The 19,751-nt window shown below is 35.8% G+C and overlaps 1 protein-coding gene across 1 annotated transcript in view; it reads right to left on the reverse strand.

Moving 5' to 3' along the window:
- Positions 1 to 19,751, reverse strand: part of Ten-a (tenascin accessory) — a 338,450-nt gene that overhangs the window by 32,943 nt on the left and 285,756 nt on the right. The gene's annotated exons all lie outside the window — the stretch shown is intronic.

Raw genomic sequence — 19,751 nt, forward strand, 5'->3', positions numbered from 1 at the left:
AGGAAAGTTTGAAATTTGTTTTTCATAAGATCAGCAAAGCTCCTCCCGACTGTGATATATCGATTTTCTAACAATGCTTGACAAATGCCATAAATAATCGTTCCAAACTTAAGCCGTAGGCTTCGCCATCCTATAAATGTCCGCTCATATTTTCCAGACAGGAAGCAATCAGACGCGACGTATAAACAACAAAAAGAGGGGAGAAAAAATATTACCGACAGAATAGTAGCACCGATGTCTTCATTTGATGGTGCAAACATAGCGTTGGCTGAGAATGCTCTGCAATAAATATTGCTGTTCCTTTTGGGATCATTAAGTTAAGAACAGATCGGGGTGGAAAATTAATTTACCAAGAGTATCAACGGGTCGATGTCGTCGTGCAGCAAAATTCTACTCTGAAAAAGTTTAATGGAGAAATAATAGGGGTTTTTAAAAGTTGAACGTTGGGCGATGATGCCTTATTTGATCGAGATTCGATAGAAAACTGTAAGCTTTTGCTGTTTTGCACGAACGTTACCATTCTTAACTCAGCTGGAAGAACGAAGAGAGACGAATGAAGCTGTTCAAGGAAAATACTCTCCATTTTTTCAAAAGTTTACTTTTATTTCATTAATATTTTTGAATTTAACATTTTTACATTGAAGATTTTACCAGAGAATATGCAAAGTGTTTTCTTCAAGATTTGTCAAATTTATGTTATTGCTCACAAATTATGTATCGATTTGGCTTTAATGAGATATTTGGCTAAAAATTAAAAGGACATAATAATTATAAAAATCATCAGGTTTGTTTCTTTTTATGGTAAAATTGTTTAAAGCAATGTGTGTAAATGTAGTGGTTAACAAAGTTTTGGACAGTCTGAGGCTATCGAAGGAATTGACTTGACTGACGATGGATTGGGTTTTAAAAAGGTAATTGCGAGTTACGTTGTCACATATTGAACCGAGTATCGTCTGAGTGGAAGATTGGACTGCTTGAGTCATGAGCCGAGGATACGTTGGAGCGTGTGATTCAATTATGACGTAACGAATGTATCACCGTTGTGGAACTCTCAACAAGAAACAAGTCCCAATACATTAACATGAGCCATCAAACAACCAACCCTTTCTGCTACGAGTATAAGCCTTTCATTAAAGTACAATTGTCGACTAGTCACTTCAACCATCGTGGCGTCGACCACTCGAGATTTTACTCTTCTCAAAGAAAATCGAAAAGATCGATGTAATAAGTGCAACCAGCCAGAACTCTCTTTCTGCTCTATTCACAAATGTAAGAACCTTCGTGTCTCTCATCTTTAAAAGAAGCCCCCTACCTTGAAACTCTCTCATGTAGCTCTTATCGCGTTTGACTTGTTCTTCACAATAACGTAACATCAAAAAAGAAACAGATTAGTGAAAAAGAAGAGCTACGAAATTGAAGAGCTTATTTCCGAAACATTTTAGCTATTGTTTATTTCTATACTAATTTATTTGATTTCATATTTATTTCGGTATATAGTACTATTCAAGAATAGATAATTGTTTAGAATAGCATAAAATTGATTACTTAACATTTTGTTCGGTATTATATCGAGCAGGTAAGAAAGTAATTTTGGTTGGCACGAATAGATAAATAATAGAAAAATAAAACTAATTTGTTATCGACCTATGAAAAATAAACATTTTTAAAACTACATGGATTAGGGTTTAAGATATTTTGGAAATTAGCTCTCTAATTTTATTCACCCTCTTGATCATTTTCTGAATCTGCAGATAAATACCCTAAATCAAAAATGAATATAATAGACTCGCGCTAGATTAATTTTAACTTAATTTATTTACTATTTTCAAGAACTGAATAATAATTTAGGAAATGTTGGCCGTTCTTGGATTACGATCTAGCTTGGAGCATTTGACCTACGCTATATTAATTGTAGAGCTCAGTTTGCTTTAATAAAAATACGCTGATGGAATTAAAGGCCCAGCTTAGCCGAGCCAAGTCCAGTATACAGTGCAGTAATACATAGCACATTACTGCAAAAGCTTTAACTGTCTTTCTTACATGCACACCACTACGTTACTGCACAGCATATCACACAATACAGCCGGCACGGCGGCGGTCTCAAGACCCATTAATCAGCCAGCGCTCACCGAATTAATTATGGCTACTAGCATATCTTTACAATTAACGCAGCCGCGAAACGCTTGGCTAGCTGGCTACACTGTTCTGGCCACTGCGATTAATATGATTAACGTCCTCTTGCTAAGAAAGAACGTTCATAATATCCATAGAATTTTCGGGGCTGCAATTTGCAATTATATGTAAACGTATACAACATTCTTGACTAATTTGATGAACAGGCCTCGGAACAAAAGCGATAAATATAGTATATTTGTATAAATCTTATAACATGAACTACTTTAGAATTTGTAGATTTAAAATGTTCCTCAAATTTATCTAAATTACAAAATTTTACTCTGACTCTAAGAAGAAAATTGGTGGATGTACTGTAAAATACAAAAGTTTATTCGAAACTTTAAAATGGTTTCAGTTTCTTTAAAGGAGAGGACTGAATCAAGAAATATATATGTATCTTATAATATGATATGGCCTCTAAAAAAGAAGTGGGCTAGTTTTGAATCGAATGAAATTGGAGAGAGGAAAGTGGTGGTAGAGAGGGTAGCTAATGTCTGGCATAACACTATAAAATGTGACACCACGCAGCTGCAACATGTTGGTAATACAATCCCACGTAAATCCTGGTTGGCTGTTTGTGGCATGCGCCAGTTCCTGGTGCTACATTGCCTGCTATTCAGTCAGCAATGGATAGCAACTACGCACAAGGGGCCACGCGAGCATCACAGAAATATCAGACTCATTCAATGGCTTGATAAGAAACAGAATACGAAGGGATCGAGAGGAGGAGAAAGAAGGGAGGCTGGATTTTATTACGGCCTCGTGGCGCATCGTTTTATTACGTTTAAATGTCTCACGAGGCTTTATACAACTCAACGATGCAGATTGCAGATTCGCCTAGCTGAGCGCAGGCTATTCAATCACGCTTCTAAATTAAGTTTTATAAAACGTTATAAATTCTTAGAGCTTTTTCTTCCTTCCAATCTTGATAAAGAAGTTTTTACACAAGGTACAGTCGAAGTTTCTTTTCTAGTCAGAGTTCTCTCTCTCTCTCTCTCTCTCTCTCTCTCTCCAATTCTCAATCTTTCCTTCCTATTTTTATCCCCTTTCCCTCTCCAATCACACCCCATCAACCTTTGATTCTTGTTACTTATATGGCATTTAATAATAAACTATTGAAAATAAATGGGAGATAAAGAATTTTCGGATGAAGATTGACATCTTGCTTGAAGGAAAGCTCCACTAACTGTGTATCTTGCTAGCGAGATAAAGTCGCGTGTTACGTGAGAGGAATCGCTCTCTCTTTTGCTTTCAGGTAGCGCACTGTCGTCGAAACGAAATCCAATCTTTGCTTGCACGCCACTGCCACGGAAATGTATCGTCCCTCGCTCGAATCATTCTCCTCCCTTTCCGGTTTCTTCCCTTCCTACATTTTTCCTGCTCTTGCAGATACACAACACTCAAAGTTCGATCAATGATCGATTCCGAGAGCCTTCCAAATTTACCATAGGCTATTTTATTGCTTTAACTATAATAACTGCTTTTAATATTGCTTCTGTTTTTTCGTAATCAGATCAAAATTAGGCCTAAGATAAAATAAGTTTTTGCTACAAATTTAAAATTTAAATTGGAACATATGTATTTATATAAATGAGAGTATTGAAAAAAGATCCAGGCTGCTATTTGAGAAGAATGGAATAGAATAAAAACAACATGTAATAGTTCTTTCCTATATAATCACAAACTTTCGTTTTGGATATTTGTGTAATTCAGATTAAATTTACGTCAAAATAACAATGGCGTTTGATAGAAATTTAATAAAAAATTAGACTACATTTGTTGAGTTCAGCAAAACCATTGGAAAGATAAAAGACTGCTATTTGTGAAAAATGAAATCGAATAAGAACAATAGTGATTCTTTCCTATAATATTATATAACTTCCGTTTTGGAAAAGATTGGAATTTCCATTATATCTGCTATTCCTATCAAAAATTGTTTCCCAGCAAGCTGAGATCGATTTTTCAAAGGGAATACCAGTGTGCTGCTGCTGAGTAAGTCGTCTTTTATTCCGGTGCTTTATTTCGCACAACCCAAATCGAATAATGCAATAGAGAGCTTGTAAAAGCCGCTCAGGACTCGTATTCAGCGTTACCTGAACGCGATCCACCTGCAGTAGACATTCTTCTCGCAGGAGGAGCACGCACCTATTTTGATTTTCACGCTATAAAATCACGTCTTCCTCTCTTTCTCTCTTCTCGCTCTCTCCCTCTCTCTCTCTCTTTCACCCTTTCACTCACCCCATACACTCTCTTTTCCGTCCAACCATTTTCTTTCTCTCTTTCCTTAGTTATTCGCTCAAAACCAAGGGGTTTCGTTTGCTGTCGCTTTCGCACTGCTTGTCATAAATCTGACTAAAAGAAAATCTTGTCTTCTTAGGCGAATATATTCCTAAAATACGGATTCGCTTCTTTTCATGAAGATTGAACGAGATATAAATTATAAGATAAGGTAACACGTTTTATACCACTTGGTTGCCAATTTCTGTTACGATGAAAGAATAAAGAATGGAATAAGGTAATTTGTCACTTTATGGTCTTATTAAATAAGGGATGAATTAATAAACTTGTTCTACAAATTGGAGAAAGTTCTTTATTGGCTCGTTGACCTAGAAAGCTCTGTGAGTTACTAGATGATTAATGCAAGGTAGCAGAGATCACCAGCAGAAGGTAAGACGAGCATTTGCTAGAAGGTCGGGTGTCCTATTAGCCTGAAAATCGTTGAAGCAGTAAGTGTTGGTACTATACGAGGGTCAATTGTGGCTTAGAAAAATGCTCAAAAGCTGAGTATAGAATAGCAAAAGGAATGTAAACAGTATACGTTTTTTGCTTTCGATCCACTCATTCTACAAGTGTATGTAGACTGGAAATTTGTTTCTTATTGATAACAGTTGCGTTAAAAATGCCGCTGGCTCTTCGAAAAATTAAATTTAATTATCTTTGAAAATTTGGAGTTTGAACAATTTCTAAAACTTTACAATATTCGAGCTAAGAATATATTAACGAAATAAAAATAAATGTTTCCTTTTTCTTATAGGCGTCGAAAGTCCAACGTCTATAGTTACGTTCTATAACAAAAGACGATGCTACAAAACCAAGCAAACATATTTGAACAATTTGCACTAAACAGATTTGTAATTAGTATTAATAGATTGTACAAATTTTTACAATGAAATTGAGACGAAACGTGACATAAATACGACTATTTTTGATGCAATTAATTTTTAATTAGCTCTGTGAGTTCAACACAAAAATAGTCGTATGTGTATCGTTTGTGCTCTCATTTTCATCGTAAAAATGTGTATAATTCATTAATAGTAATTACAAATCTGTTTAATGAAAATTGTATAAAATTATACATCTATTATTAAATTTGTCAGGAAGGCGTTATTTTTTGCTTATTCTTAAAGACGTACTCTTCTACTGTGGATTTTAACTCTAAACATTTAATTCTCGACTACTAAAAAAAGCATAAGTGTACCTAAAACCACCCGATCAATTCTAGTCAATAGAATAAACTAATGTTGACTTCAAAAAATTTTATGAAAATGTTTTCCTTCAAATTTGCAACCCCCCCCCCCCCCCCCAAATATATCAATTTTGCAGAACTGAATCGACCATCCTATAAAAAAACATATAACATGCTATTTAGGAAGTGGATACTATTTGAAAAAAAAACAATTACATGTCTCCATAATTCATAGAGTAATCGTGCTACTATTAATTTTTGGATTCAGGTGGGGAAGAAGAAGGAGGGTTTAAAAAAGGAGTGTACGTATAATTAGTCTGTGGGGAGTTTTTACTCGCTTAGAGGCGCATCAAAGCGAAGCTACTTGGTGATTTATATGGTAGGTATAAGAGCAGAGATAAGGTAAAAACGTTAGGGAGGAGAAAGACAGACATATATATATATATATATATATATATAGGTATAGATATAGACAGGTTATGGGCAAGGTAGGCTGAGGTAGGCAGAGGTAGGTAAGGCCAATCGATTCGAGGTTGCTAAAACCATTTTACTCTTTACGTGCTCCGGAAAAGCTAAGCTTTACTCCTGAGTCAACTTCAATTCGGTAAATCTAATTTAGAGGGTTGCGATTGTCCGCTGCATTATATATGTCCTGTCTGCGCGCAGGATGCTTTCTTACTCGGTCAGTATTTGGACGGGTCCTTCAAGATATCTGAATTCAGCTCTCTTATCCTCCTGCACTATAGTTACGTCTCGAAAGTTGCGTACAATTTAACAAAAATAAACTACTTTGCTCTGTTTGAATCTTCATTTTTAACCCATTCCAGCCACTTTCATACCTTTACTTGGTCATTTCTCCTGGTGTATCCACAATAGTGATAAATTGAAAATCTTATTCTTATATAAACATAGCAACAAGGATCGTTCAAGGAATATTAAGAATTTATAGAAGAGCAAGGCCATCGCTTTGTTTTCTCTCGACTTTTCACTAAAGCATCTACTGCCTATATTTATTCTCTTGCGAATATACGGATGTTTACGATTTATGGTACCTGCGAGCCCACTTCGATCTGTTGCAAATCCATTCGAGCACATACTTTACGACTCTCGCCAAACTTATTCCGAAAGTTTTTGAGGTATCTTCATCTTTATCGACGATCTATTGGACTTTTATTTCAGCAACGGATGAGTGCAATCGTCCAAAGCTTTGTTATAATAAATTAGTTTTCCTACGAGTTCCACAAAAGCTTTACTCTGCATGTGAGGTGATTGACAGTATTGGCTGGGGTTATTAATTGGAATAATTAAGCTAATGGGCACAACATAGAGGGGAGACAGAGGAATGCGGAGAAAAGTTGCCTCGTCCTGTTCTTGCTAGTTGCAACATATGTGTGTGTGTGTATGTGTATATATATCAGCCACTCCCATACCGGAAGTGGTGTTTCATTGTAACTGTCTCGTAATTGTTTCTTTTGATTTGTTGGAAACAGGCGGGTGGGGTAAGACGGATACGCTGCATTAAAGCGAAGATATTTCTATTTGTATACTGCATTAATGTATATAGTTTCATTTGCACAGGAACGAGCGCATTCAGAGAGAGAGAGAGAGAGAGAGTCAGACAAAATTAACTTGAGCAGCGTGGGTGCTAGCACCTTTCCCCCCTCCATCACTAGTAACTCACCATGAAAATGACCAAACTTCCATCCCGTATTAATTATTTACACAATCTCTGCATGTCAATTCACTGTGCATTGTGCAGAAATTTATAATACCGGTTATAACATCGCGTGCATTTTTAATCATCCAGTAATGACCGATTTTTGTTATCGTTGATGTATCGGTGCAGCGATTAAAAGCGCAAAGTAAAAAATAATTCATAGTTCGAGGGACGCATTATATCGGGTGATTTGTACGAATTGTAATAAAAAGCGTCTCGTGAGTACCGTCCGTGAAGATTACAAATCGATCGGCGTACGAATGATGGGAACGATATCGACAAATTGGTGGGCCGAACGGGCGCGGACGGATATATTCTGTAGAATTTGCTAGTCCCTTGCGTCCAATCTGTCACGCATGGCCACCTTTTCCGTGTGTGTGCCTTATACCTCTTCCACTTTATGTATACCCATATGCATATAACTTGCCTGCGCCTGTCTCCCGCAGCTTCCTTTTTGGCCTCCAGCCTACAATTTTTTATTTCACGTCTCACACAGTCTCATTTCCCTCGGTCCGACTTCTATATATCTTTCTTTTTAATCTCGCTGAAATAATTTGCGGATTGTAACAATTTTGGGAGGAAGAAATCATAATTAGGGTCGAAGAAAGCCTTTTTCGATTTGTACATTAATATAAGGATATAGCTTAGTGTAATAAGAAAAAGAAACAGAACACGGATAAAAAGTGGAATGGAGTGAAAGTTAAAAAAACGGCTGCGGTAGGAATTAAAAATAGAAGGGTAGTAATTAAAGGTGAAGATGGACGCAGTGTAGCTCGCACCTGGGCTTTCACTAATTACGACGTGGTAACGGAAACTATTAATTGTAAAATTAAAACTTTTAAAGTATCAAAGCACTCAGAGGATTACTTGGTTTGTAATTCGACTAGGGATTCAATTATATTGTAAAAAATATATATCCATATCCTTTTAAAGAACGAAGAACTCCAAATTATAATATAGATAGTATAAGACACTTTGATACGCACAATTTTGCAGCAACGTTTAAGAAATTTTATCTTGTTAACGTTATTTTAAGCCTTTTTATTTATTAATACACGTTTAATTTCCGGAAAGAAGCGTTCATTAAAATTTGAAGGAGCACACTATAAAAAAAGTGGAAGAAACTATTAAAAACTTCTACATCGATAAATTTGGATATCATGCGCGCGCGATCATCCACGTCTTCCCGACGATTTAATCTTTTTTCAATTTTTCGAGCAACGATGTGCAAATTGAAGATATCATTCTCTTATTATATATTATAAGTTATCTGGTTTCATACACGAACCAAACTTGATTTTCTTTTTAACATAAGCTTGAAAATCTTTCTACTGGTACGGGTACAAGAAATTATTGATTTAATAAAATGCAGGCTTGATGATGTCAGTGTAAAATGCAGAAATAGGAGTAAGTAGAATGTTTAAAATTGGCGAAGGCGCAGATGTACTGGAGAAAGGGGATGACTTAAGCATACCGTGCAGTGCGTAGTTCACGACCGGCAATGGACATTTAGATAACAATCTCAATTCGAGCTTCGTGAAGATAGGTGGGAGATTAGTTGAGTGGCTAATTATAATTTCAATGGAGATCGACAGGCTTGATAAAGAGCGAGCTTTCGTGCATCGTCAACTTTCGCACGAGAGGCTAATATAAGGGGACAAGGGACGCTAGGAGTGAGAGGAGGGTGGAGTATGATGGTGTTGAAGCGGGGGAGGGGGATGGGGGGGGGTAAAAAGTTCAGTACAGAAGAAGCAACCTAATTTATTCCATGAGATGTCTCGTTAAGATCTCTGATGAAGACTCTTGTCCAGGGTGCTGGTAAATTTTTGTGTTTTTCTTTTTCATACTCCGAACAGAAAACGTTAGCTTACTCGCTGAAGAAAGTTTCGTTTTCTCTCAAATATTTTTATTCTGTTGATCTTGTGCCAAATATAAGTGAGTTTCGTACTGTTTCCTATGAACTAATTTTGCACGTGCCTATACGTGTGTATAAACTTGTATGTATTATATATATATATATAATAGTGTAGGCAAACATTGAGTATGTTGAATAAGGAAAAAATTCCCATTCGTATAAGGAGATACGTACACTTGGAAATTGGACAAAAAGCTTTACGCAGCAGAGTGACTTCTTGGCGTTTCTTTTTTTACAAGGTTAAATCTTGCGGAAATGTGGAGAGGGTGTGTGTGTGTGTTTCTGTGTATGTTTATGGGAGAAGGAAAAAGAAAGGGGGGGGGGGGTCGAATTAATTGCCAAAGCTACGAAATAACGACGAAGCAAGTAGTATTCGCAAGCAAGAAGCCAAGGGTTTCACTCGTTAAGAATGAAAGAAGCCATTCACCCAAGTCCCGCACCGCTGGTGCGCCTCGGTCAAATATTTATTTTCTCGGGAAATAAAGAAGTTTCTTTTGAAACATGCTTCCTCCTCCTACCTCACTTAGCCGGAAGCTTCGTCCCCTTTACTCAATTTAGCAGCTCCCTTCGCTCAACTCAACTCCAATATAAGGTATCTTTTTAAAAAAAAATCTCCATTTTCCTGCCACGTTCTCGTTAAACGTATTTTTAAACCAATTGTGAGATTCAACGAATGATACGCGTGCCCGTATTACTTTTTTCTAGTCAATCAAAATCTCATTTCATTTACATCTATGAAACTTTATGTGATATACACTGTGCAAATTCTGATCTTGTATTGGTAGTTGCAAATATTACTCAATCGATAATATCATGCACTAATATTTATAAAGAATATAGCTCGTGTTTGTAATATACTTGGATTTCATCAGTTTTGTAATGAAATTGATTCTTGAAAGCAAATGCCAATACTTCTATGCAGCTCCAAAAAAAATTGAGTTTCATATTTTACGGGATTGCATTAATTCTTTTATACGAGTAATACTATTTTGTATGAAATTAACCCTAGCATCAGGAATTAATAGTTGAATTTAGATTCTACTAATTTTTTACAGCATCAGAAAAAACGCTATGTTTAATATTTCCAGCTCGATTGTCACCTATTTTCACCGTTTTAATTTTCATATTAGTTTCACTAGAAAAATAAACTTTTTGCCAAAATATTTCTTTCTTCAAAGTCATACAATTTATGGAAGTACTATACATAACTGATATTAAATTTTTATTGGCAAATGAATTTGTAGTCTGATCATTATTAAGTACCATTTACCCTCCCTACCCCCTATTTGCATGAAAAAAAAGTATATCGTAACATTGTATTACAAAGAGACGAGAAGTATAAAAATCGAGCACAGAAAAAGAAATTTTCTGCGTGTATAAATCTTTATTCGTTCCTAAGCAGGATCATTAAACTTAAATAGAAGGAATGGGAAAAAAAGATCACTGTATAGGCATTCATTGGGGAAAAAGAAGCGCAAGGTTCGCAACGGTTGCATACTCGGATTACGAATCGTCTTTGTATAATACGTCGGAGTTTATGAGCGTAAAGGGCGAGCGAACGAGCGTTCTATGATACAATGAGAAACGACTTAGTATATGGGGCTACATCTGGTCTTATTGTGATTTTAGGAGGGCAGCATGTATATATGTATTTGTGAAGAGCACCATAGCTAAGGATAACAATACCGACTAACTAACGAGTGCTCGGTGGGCCCAAAAAGAGCCTCTTCATATTGCTGCTGCTTTGTCCCCGCCTATCAGCTATGGGCATACCTCGATATAGTCGCTTGCTTCGATATACTCTTCGTTACCCAGTGTACAATCCATGTATCATAGGACACCCAACCCCGCCCCTCGTTCTATGCCTCGTTGATACATACGTCAAGTACCCGCAGGAGGGATTCTGCGTCACACCGTAACGACCAAAAGAGATACTATGCATTATACTATATTAGCCTAGTGACAGGTTTTACGAATGATCAGACATTTCCTTGTTAATTCCTCAAATACACTATATCGTATAGCTTTGCATCAAGTTTTCGGTTTTTTTTCTTTCTAAATAAGTGACCATTCGGGAATGACACTTTATTTTGAATAAATCATTTAAAATTAGAGTTTATATTAAAAATTCAAAGTATACTCATGGAATTAATGGTAATGATATATTTGTTTACTCTGCAGGGATGGGAGAAAGTTAATTGTTTTATCATTATTTATAACTTAACACAAATGAATTTTGATAATTTATATAACATTTCAGATAATCTAAATTGCTTCTCAGTCATCAAGGAAATAGTTGCAAGCAATTAAAAATCTATGAAATCATTTTAGCAGTGAATTTATATTATAGAGCACTGTAGAATTTATCGAAAATGGACCAGAGAATTTATGTCGACTGTTGATGCAGATATGGAGTATATCGCAGCTTAGTTCATACTTTAGAAATTTTGTGATAATAAAAATTATAATTTATTATTAAAATACAAGCTATTTCTGAAGAAAAATATAAATTGTCAATACTAACAACAATCGTTTTTGATAAATAATATCAGAGTTGTCAATTTGATGAAATTCGATATCTCTCCAATTTTAATAGAACTGAGAGGAAGAAAAAAGTTTTCTCCTTCTTTGCTCAGTGATGGCTATGCACTATTTCTCCAGCTTTTCCCAGGTTCTGGGCTCTTGCTGCAGGTATACGTCAACAGTCGATAGTCGTTCTCGGAATCCCGGATGGATCGACCTACTTTAGAAAGCGATGCTTCTTGGTAATACTGGTCTTGGAGCTTTAATTCTTTTTTAACGGATGTTTCTTCGAGAAAATAACTAGCCACAAGTATCATTTACAAAAAGTTACAACAAAGTTTTTCAATTATTAATGGACAGTCTTGCTACTTGGAGCTTAGTTTTTAACAAGGGAAAGAGAGAGTACAACAGGGTATCTTTAACATCGTTTTAAATCCCCAAAATATTCTGACTGAGAGTCTCTGATCCTAAACTGCAGTTCAATGCTTGTCGTGCAGGGTTCAAATGCCGAAACGATTTTCTACTCTTTTTTGTTTCCTTTTAAGCAGCGATATTGCGCTGGAGGCATAGTATATTATCTAGGTAAAGCTTGCCTCGCGAGAATTCTGTGAAATTTTTCCAGACTCGTGCTACAAAAGCTTCTGTCAACGGAAAGATTTTATTAGCAGCAAGTCAAGGTTTAATATCTACAAGAAGAGATACAGATCTCTTTTTCTAACATTTCCAGATTGCAGTTTGATATTCAAAGAGGAAAGATAATTATAGATGATTAAATTAAACACACCTGCATTTATTTTATACTCATCAAAATTGAGTTTAGTGTAAAAATTTGCTTCAAATTACTTTATATAACTTTTATGATTTTCATCGAATTTTACTTTATGGTAGATCGATGGAGATATCACGAGATCAACGCTGATTTTTGAACAGTTCTAGTTACTAATTTTCAATCCAGTTCTACGCTTACTACTTTTTTCTTTTTTAACCAATTTTAAATTCAGCTTCATCAGCATTTTTGCCAGATCTTTCTTCGAGCGTGATTATTGAACACTTTGGAGATTCATTACTTTATGATAGTTTTTACCCAAGAGTTTTCATCTATCCTCTTGATAGGATTCGATGAAGCACCTCGCCATCAGAAGGAAGTTTAGTTTGCTCATGAGTGTTATCCATTCTAGTACTTTTATGGAACAGAGTATATCTCAAAAACTTTGTATTATCGTGTACTACATGATTTTACTTTATAATGCAATATCAAATATATTTAGTCACGGTGTAAGCTATTAACTTGTATATTTACAAGGTATATATCTTATTTGCTTTATTTCGTAATTGGAGAATAGCAACAATAAATACCTCATAAAATATTAACCTAATTAGTTACAGAAAAACTACATATTGTAACTAGATATATTTATTATTATCATGAAACTGTTATCGAACAAGATATAGTTATACATTAAACAAGTTAGCATATATATATATTATAGATCCGATGTCTCTCCAATTATTCTTACCCGAGATTAATATCATGCATAGCTAAAGTTTCCAACTAAAACTTGTGTGCTAAACTGAAAACAACACCTTACACCTCTATTCTCTTAACGAGAGAAATGTAAAATCTTCGAGATATCTTCCTAATAACATCAAAGTTTGTCACTAAGAAGATGTATTTTAAAAATATATTAATGATGCAAATATAATCATATCGTAAGTAACGAAATAAATCATGTTAATAAAAAGTCACGAGAAAAATATCTTGTTTTCCCTAAATCGGTATTTAAGAACGTCATTTTAAAGTACCGTTTTAAGAAATTCGTATTCTTTTTCTTTTGATCTCTACGGCTTCGTCGGCTTTGAGAGAAAGAGAGGTAAGAAATATGGAGCGAAACTGGCTTGTGCCAAGCCAATTAATAATCGAGCTTTTTCTCGTTCTTCCGGACGCGAGATATTATACGGCAGCATAATCGACGGTGCGGAGGAGTTTCCTCTGTTAGTCAGGCCTTATTTACGAGGGTCTCTTTGCACAGCAGCCCTCGTGTTAAGTTTTGTACGTCGGAAAGAATCCACACGACGCCCCTCTAATGATCGTATTATACTCTCTACTTGTCCCCCCTCCCCCCCCTTTCTCCCTCTCTCTCTCTCTCTCTCTCTCTCTCTTGCTCTCTTAGCCAGCCCCTTTTTCTCATTCGCTTTTCTTTTTAGGCAGCCACCCTTAGTCATTCATCGGTCTCCCTAGAGTTTTCGTTAGACCTGGTTAAGCCACGCTAGAATGTCCTCTTTTTGTATACATATACTATATCATAAAATGCTTTATACTCCACATACTCTCCCTCGAGGCACGAAATTTTCTACCCGCGGAAATGATATTTTCACTCGCATGACTGGCTTAGATTAATTTATTCTTCTTTCGAGCATTAGAGCTTTTGCTACGGGAGGTTTCGCCCAGCTCGGTCATCATGACCGACTTTAAACTACTTAAATCCTGAAATATCTCACAGGGGAACAGTTATCTTCAGTCCACTGGTCTGCATTATGAGAAATTCTTCTTCAAAGCGTTACCATTAGATTCATTTAACATTCGTGTGTTTCAGTAACTTGACGTACACTGGATATGGCTAAATAATACTTTGTAATGATGTAGTGTCGGATGCAACTGTATGTTACAAACAAATTATCATCCATTTATTTGTTTCACTGAAGGACAAGAAGATAATATTATATCAATTTAGTTTTTGATGACCTATGTCGATAAATTCAATTTCAATCATGGGTTTAATTGAAGGTATTAACGAAAATTAATGCAATATTTAGAATTTCATTGGTACAGAGAACATAGGGTGCATCTATGCTTGTTGGATCTATTGTGAGGTTTAATTTATAAATTGCTTTCAATCAGAGCTCACTAATGCATGTTTCAAACACAGATTTTTCTCATTGTGAATGTGAAAGGTTAATAGTTTAAGATGATCAAAGAGTGTAAATGAATGTTAACCCCATAGAGAGATAATATAATTACACGAAGCATGAGGAATAATTATTTGTTTATAAATTGGGCTTATTTTTATTATTATCTTAAATGGTATTATGTCAATGTAGCTGCTTTCAGTATATATACAGATCGTTTAAAAAAGTAATGTTAAGATTAGGATAGAGAACTGAGGGAGAAAAACTTGTAGACGTGTAGTACATTAGGTATGATTTTCTGATAAGTGTGAATAAAGAACAATTGCGTTGAGCGTTTCGAATTAGTATTCAGGTAATTTACATTTATGGAAGCGAGTGAAAACTGGGGAGACCAAAGATTCTGCTCTATTAGATATATATATATATATATATATATATAGAGATAGCATTTTTGAATTTATGATATCGTGTTTAATTTGAAAATTCATACATTTATTGGATATGTTGCTATTAATATGTTTTAGTTTCTCGTTGTGTTAACGATGAAGAAAAAACACAATTTACTAATTGAGAATATTTTATTATTGTCGTATTGCATTTTAAGAATGCAAATTTGAGCATGAAATTGAATATTGATTTTGTTAAACGGTAAAAATAGTTAACGGGGACGCGTAAAAGCGTATAACTGATAGTAGTCAATTTAGAGTTTTTGTTTTGGCAGTAATACATTCACTCACTTGAAAGGCTGAATCGATTTTTTGTATTGAACTACATTACTTGTTTAATTTAATAAATTCGTTCTTTTATTTGTATTTCAGATAAATTGATATTTACTGCTTTTTTTTAATTGCATCCGTATATGCAGTGTGGTGAATATATTTATTTTCACAACGAGCAATATTGTGAATATTAATATAAATTGCAGGATATTTTAGGGCATCTATTAATTTAGTACGTGGATCGCAATTTATAATCAGCATTTTCACGATTCTCGAATCAGAAAATTGTGTTCCTGGAAAGCTGTAGCGTGTGTAATGCCTCTCTCCTTCATAAAAAAAACCGTCTATATGTCTTAGAGTGGAGAAACTCGACGAGTGGTTAAAGTTATGGTATCGCGTACCTGCTAGACATCCACCATAAAATATTCAGAGCACTGATACTTAGTTAGTGCATGTATAACGAGCCTGCTAGGAAAGAAAAGTAAGAAAGAAAATAATCAATACCTTACTTTTCTAAAAGATGTGCCGAAGGTATACTTAAGTCTACGAAGTATTGCACTTAACATAAAAATCATAAAATGTAAAATAAAACTCTCCAAGTAAAAGAATGATCGATAAAATTGCTTAAACATTAATTTTAATCATATAATGATCGATAGAAAAATTTAGATCAAACATATATAAAAATTAAAATTGACGTGAATATAATCCAAAAAAATAAATAAGTAAAAAATTGTCATAAAGACTGTCTACTAATTTAAAAATTAGCTAGAGAATGTAATTTGTAGTAATAAGCAAAAGAGATGAAGAATGAGACAATTATGAGAGCGTTGAAAATAGAAAGAGGGGAAGGAGAAAGAGGCAGAGGAGGAGGGTGAGGGGAGGGGGTATGGTGAAGCAGGATGGAAAAGGAGAAGGGAAAAGCAAATCTGTGAGGAATGTCGAGGCTTTGGTGAAAATTTGCAATGGCGCTGGGCCGCGTGACAAACGAGCGTAGGAAACGGACCGGAGGTCGAGACCAGGGGACGGTATAAGGTGAGGGGGGAGGGGAGAGGGAAGGCTCGCGCGGATTCGGCTCTCATGATTAATGCAGACCTTTCGCGACGTCTCTCGATGGGGCTGGGGAATAGGGGCAGGAGTAGGAAACACAACTCGCAAAATTTCTCGCGGCTTTGCATTACTCTGGGAGAGGTAGAGTTTGCGCGGGCAAAAGCTAGAATCGTGGGTGCGGGATCCTATAAATAGATAATGCACTGGATAAACGTCGTGACTAGTATCTAGATGAAAGGGTGCTGCGGTCCGTGCTACCGACAGTCACTCTTCGCCCGGCTAATGACTTTAACCCATCGTAAATTGTGGCATTCGGGAGCCAATTTGGCCAACTACAGCAATGCTGCAATCTAAAAAATAGAAATAAGCCAACGAAAGAAGAACCAACACCAACGATAAATCTTTTTAACGAAAATAAATTACATCCTTATTTTCCTCGCTTATAAATTCGCAAATATAATACTCCGGGCTATTCTCTATGCGTTATACATATGTATATACATAGTTTTAGCAATGAAAACAAGATTTGGTGAAGGAGGTGAGCTAGATATTATTTACAACACGAGTTTATACCTTGTATGGCTGTATTACAGCAAGAATCAAATATAATTCAGTTTTTTATGCCAGGAAATTCTCCTCGATGAGATTTTTTTTAATGAATTTTTCTTTTAATTTTATGGTACCCGAGCCACTAAGAGTTTAACTGTGCAGTCTTTGAAATAAAAATGAGTTATTTTAACGGGAAGTAAAGTCAAGGATTAAGTGTAGGATATTCGCTAAATTTTATACTGTCGTTGAAAGATATTGTAATAAATATTTGAAAATGAATACAGCGTAGTTTTCTACGTATTTATAAAGTAAGCTTATTTTTTTAAAAATAGAACTACTTATTTTAACGTTAACGTGTGATTTGAAAACGTACAATATGAATGAGAAATAAAATTTGTAGTCTACGGCTTCCCGTGTTATGGCAAAGTATCGTGTCGTGTCAAAACGAGAATAGAACGTTAATCATAAAACTTGAGATCTAAAGTAGAACCACGGTAAAGTAATGGCGCGACACACCGGAAGGCATTGATCAAGCAGGATTTTTGAGAAATGTGAACGGATTACAAGGCAGTTGGAAGATTTACATTAATCGCGATGGTTCTATTTATTACATAAAGTTATTGATTAAAATTAAGTTATAGGACAACATGGAAGCAGCGTGGTCAAAGGTTCAAAATAGAACAAAGAGAACACTAATAGCTAGTTTACAATAGCTTTTTGGTTGTATGTACCTCCTTGTACTCCCAACAACCCCTTGGCCGGTCACCTTCCGTTTTCAGTCATCTCTTTGTCTCACCAATCTCCTCCTTCCCAGTCTTACCATTTTCCTTCTTCTTTATCTATCTTTCTATATCTATATATCTATCCATCTATCTCTGCCCTCTCTCTTTCAATATTGATCCGACGAGGCTGCAGTGCCTCCTACTTGCTTGCTTGCTTGCTTGCTTACTTACTTGCTTGCCTGTCTGCCTGCCTGCTTGCCCACTTATTACTTTATAGTACCTCTACATGTACCTAGCAAACCGTAGATAACCAACGAATTGCTTTAAACACCATCAGTGGCCCTTGTTATAAAATATCACCCAATCATTTTAAGTTTCAATTAAACACTTTTCGATTCCTTTATATTTAACAAAATATCATACTGATTTTATCAATATTATTTTATGTTATCTTCTCATTTACGAGTACTACATTCTTCAGATTTTTACACATATTGCTGTAATGCAAGAAGATTGTAGTTTTATATTGAAAAAAGTTAAAAAAAATGGTTCGTACACGATAAAAATTCCAAGGAAAGATAGTTGGAGAACGACAAATAAATTAGTATATTCCGACCTTTTACAGAATATAAAAGATAATTGTGTTCTTTCTTTAATCAGTATTAAAATTTACTTTCCTTATTTTGCTTAAGTAAGAGAGAAACCAATGCCAAACTAAGTATACCTAATATTCTACACAATTTACTTATTCAATGCTAAGCTACTTTCAATATTCTATTTACCAATAAAATATCAAAATCAGCAATAGTAAGCTTAACTAATTCATACACACACACAGGACCCACTAAGAAAAAATAATATTTAATATTACCACACGAGCAATTCAACCACACAGCTATAATATTCTTATTGCAAGTTAATTAAAAAAGAATCCATATAAAAAGTACACACAGCCATTCTTATACACAATAATTTTTAGCTTGAGAACCGTCGACGTTAGCTATTTCCTCGAATAGCAAAGGGAATTCGCCAATAAATTTTTAACTCGAGGAAAGCGAAGAAGCGAGAGATGAAAGAAAAATGGTTAAAGCATGTGCGTTTAGAGAGCTTCTTGGCCGTATCGTGGTGCTCGAGTCGTCAATCCTTCAGGAGGGCTTGTAGTAATATTTTAAAGGTATCTTATAGTAGGCAGAATCGTAACTGCTGTGTAAACTGTGAGTTACGAAGGAATGTAACGTAAACGAGTGAAATTATTTGAGAAGTTCTATGTTTGGAGAATGAGTAGCTGAAGGTGGTAAGAGATGGCGGGACAGCTCGATGAATTACTTATGCTTCCGGTTGGATCATCTTTGGCAGATCCGCTGTGCGCAAAAGATATTGCGCCGTGGCATGGCGTGTGTGGTTCTATGAACCCGCAACCTCGCAAGCTCCGAGCCGACAAGCGTGCGTGGAACATGCAACAGCCGTATGTGTGTGTTCTCTGGTACGTGGGTGTATTTATAAACCGTTTCGTGATATGTAAGCGCGGGCGGTGAGCTGCGGCTTGGTTAGTTAGTCATAGTGGAATATCTGAGACAGTCGGTGAACGCACCCACGTCTCTTGCTTCTCGCTCCCCTTCAGCACCCCCCCCCCCCCCCTCCCCCTACACCACCTCCCCGACCACTCACTTTTAGACTTATGCGCTCAATCGCGCTTATTTATTCAGGCCTTTGCACTCGGTGCTGACATGTGAAGACGAGCTGTGGATATACGTATGTATTCATGTACTCCCTGTACTTATAGTCCCCCCCCCTTCTCCTCCTCCCCTTTACCACTCTTCCTCTCTTACGCGTATCCAACTCCCCCTGCTATAGCTCAAAGCTCTTTCCTATCTTTTTTGCTACCCACATTGGAAAATCATTCACTTGTCACCTCTACTTTATCAACCATCATTCTGCTTTAAGTATTCATCTCCACTACTGTGCCATTATACCCATGCTTTATAGCACTTTTATATTAATCACCTGC

This window comes from Prorops nasuta, unplaced genomic scaffold (genome assembly GCF_024137725.1).
Source record: "Prorops nasuta isolate Cenicafe-Biocafe unplaced genomic scaffold, Cenicafe_Pnas_1.2 PNAS00015, whole genome shotgun sequence".
Lineage (NCBI taxonomy): Eukaryota > Metazoa > Arthropoda > Insecta > Hymenoptera > Bethylidae > Prorops > Prorops nasuta.